This window comes from Octodon degus, unplaced genomic scaffold (genome assembly GCF_000260255.1).
Source record: "Octodon degus isolate 3935 unplaced genomic scaffold, OctDeg1.0 scaffold00011, whole genome shotgun sequence".
Taxonomy (NCBI): domain Eukaryota; kingdom Metazoa; phylum Chordata; class Mammalia; order Rodentia; family Octodontidae; genus Octodon; species Octodon degus.
The window spans coordinates 23,715,082-23,718,437 of record NW_004524587.1 but is presented as its reverse complement, the minus strand read 5'-3'; the positions used below and the strand labels follow the sequence as shown (position 1 = coordinate 23,718,437).

At 39.0% G+C, this 3,356-nt stretch overlaps 1 pseudogene; it reads right to left on the bottom strand.

Annotated features, from left to right (window-relative positions):
• Positions 1-1,530: 1,530 nt before the first annotated feature.
• Positions 1,531-2,804, bottom strand: LOC101563061 (annotated as a pseudogene).
• Between the last annotated feature and the right edge of the window lie 552 nt (positions 2,805-3,356).

Here is a 3,356-nt window from a genome sequence, read left to right as displayed (position 1 = left end):
TTATTGAATAGCATTTGTGCTATCTCCTGCTTTTTCACTGATTCCAGTAAATCTCATGTTATTCTTCTTTGAATCATCTAGCAGCTGCTGGATTGGTTTCTCATGCTGGCTTGCTATTTTTAAGAAATCTTTTCTTTTATGATTCCTAACCACAAGTCTGTCTCCTATATCCAAGATTCTGTCCCCACATTGACTCATTTTTCTGTGGAAACCTACAGTGGAATTTCTGTTCTCCTGGGAATCTGCTTGAATCTATTTTATTTCTTTCCCATGTTGAGCATTCATGGCTTCTGTCATTTTCTTAAGCTCCTCTATTTCTTTCAAATGTTTATTTGCTTTAGAGTCACTAAGTTGTATATTCATTATGGACACCATTTCTGTAGTTATCTGAAAAATTATTTCTGATTTGATTTTTTTCAAAAGCCTCATTCATTTGCTGTGTTCTTACCACTTCAGAGAGGCTAGATTGGTGACATTTAGATTGTTTCACCTCATTGCCCACTTGGTTTGCCTTTGCTAAACTGAGGGTACATTTTTTTTTTTTTTGCTTTGTAATTAGTATATTAAGACATTCATACATTTTAACAATTGCTTAAATGCTGATGCCCAGAATAAGTACGTGAATATATGACATTTTTAAGCATACAAGTAAAACTATTCATCATAATTTGCCATACAATTACCATTAAATTACAGTTACTTCAGAGCATTAAGTCAAATGGGTTAAAGTAAGCCTGTAACATACCTATGGAACACCTTCTTATATTCCACATGCAAATTACCTTTCCATGTAGTCTCTTCACTTTAATTTCAAAGTTACCCAGTTTTGAAGTCACAACTTATGCTTGTCATAGTCCAAAGGGAAGGGAAAAGCAATATAACTAGTAGTGGTCAACCGATTTATATATATATAAAGATGGCACAGCACAAAAGACTACAATCCTAGAAATGCAGGCCCTTAAGAAGCAGCATTATGATAAACCTCTTCTTTAGGAAGGTATCATTTCTATCACTGTTATCACAGGCTAAATTATATTTTATGCCAACTTCAAGTAACAGTTGAGGCAGTAGAATGCAGAGGCATCGCAATGAGTCCCACTTAATACGAGTAACTATAGACAGACCACACTTCCACAAACTGTTTCCTTTTTTCCGATTGCCAGTTAAATAGTTGTAATCCATAGCTTAACCATGAAGGGTGGTACACTAAAGTCAATGCATATACCTAGCATTTCAGTCTAAGCTTGTCCATGTACACAACTGAAATCAATCACAAGGCCTGGCCTCATAGACACCAGGGTGAGGTACTTTTTACAGGTATGAAACTTCCTCTTGCATACTGAAGACATCATAGATACAGGGCAAAGTCAGAGCTTTTGTATTTGTTCTTCATTTAACTTTTAAAACACTACTATAATTGAATATTGAAACAAAAACAAAAGCGAGTGGTGAGTACAGGATGATTCTAGTCCTTCGTGCACTCACTGCTGCACACTACATGCCAGCAGTGAGCACTATTCACTGGTCCCCTTAAGTGGCCTGACATTGAACACCACCTTTGGGATGATGTTCCTCATCCTCACAGTCTTCTCCATTATAATGGCTTTATATTTCCTGATTTGGAGCAAAGTCCCCCATTTCCACCTGATCCATTTCATCAGTCTTTTCTAATTCCTTCCTCTCGGGTAAGAGTTTTTCCAGCAATGAGATTTTATCAGGAGAGAGAAAGCCTTTTTCAGGAAAGTTTACCGTAAATTCAATGATTAGATGACCCTTTTCATGTGGTGTACAATAAATTGGCATGCCTTCATTTAGCATACGCTTGATGTCTCCGTGCTTGACAATTAGACCTGAATGAGAGGTGATGACTATCATTCGATTGTCAAGAGTGGATATTGACTTTTGGAAGCCACACAGTGCTCCAACTAGCTGTATGATCCATACATATGAACAGATCTCCTCATTGAGTAAAAACAGCACAGTCCTTCTGATCTAACAAAATGATAATATCTCCTGGCTCCAGCCCTGGTTCTTGGTCTCCTTTACCATGGAATGTTATCTTCTGGCCATCTTTCATGCCTTTGTCAATATGAACTTCTAGAATCTTCTTTTCTCTAACTATCTTCCTTCTGTTGCAGCTCTTACATCTGTCTTTAGGGCTGATGCATTCTCCATGGCGCTGGCACTCCATGCATACAGACTAAATTTGCTGAACCAGGGGACAGGGATATGGTTCAGTAGAATAAATAAGCTGAACTTGTCAGACAAGTGCAAGGGCCTGAGTTCAATCCCTGGTTCCACAAATAAAATAAAGTAAATAAATTTTCTGAACCATTCCAGGTCCTATGTGATGAATTCTTATTTGCATTCCAGGACCTTGGCATTTGGCACAGCACTCTCCAGCTCCATTCTTACCACCTGTGCCTTAACATTTGTCACAAATCACAGTTTTTTGCAGAGCCAATTTCCTTGTGACACCATTATATAAATCTTCTAAGGTAACTGCAAGCTGATGCACCACATTTTTACCTCTCTTTTCTCTGCAGCCTTCCTCCTCTTCCAAAAAGCATATTAAAGATATCCATGGGGGAGTCAAAACTGTCACCTGCTCAACCCTCCTTAATTGCCTGCTCTCTTCCTTTGTCATGCAACTACCTTTTCTCAGCACCAGAGAGAACTTCATTTGGATTCCTATCAGGATTGCACCCCACAGCCAGTTTCCTATAAGACTTTTTTTTTTAGCTCTTCTTGGGGAGCATTGGGTTTGACCTTAAAACTTCATAATAAATCATTTCTTTCACCATTTTCTAAAGCCAGTGAGCGGGATAGGCTGCTGTGGTGTAGGCAGGAAGAAGCAGGTAGCCGTGCACAGGTCGACAGGTCAGTTGGTGGAGCAGCCACCACTCTTCCACCTCTCAGAGTGTTTTGGAAAGTTCCCAGTGCAGTTTGTTTAAATCTCTCTCTCTCTCTCTCTCTCTCTCTCTCTCTCTCTCTCTCTCTCTCTCTCTCTCTCCCCTCCTCTCTCATTTTAGTTTCATTCCTTGGTTGAAGCTTATAAACTGTCTATTGTGAATTTCTTGATTGTATCTAGGAACCATAGAAAATGACTACTTCTCATATGTGTCTTCCAGGTTTACCTAGTTTTTTGGGTTTTGAGTTTGTTGAAAGATCCTATCTCTTTGATTTTTTGGAGATGAGAAGTTAGTGTGTGTTTGGCCCAGCCACTGATTCTTTGGCAATGTGCCAGGACGTTCTATCACCTTCGTCAATTTCAGTGTTAGAATGTCAGGAAGAACAATGGTTTAGGACAATTATGTCACTGTGGCCAAAGCAGTAACAACAGTACCAAAGACAGC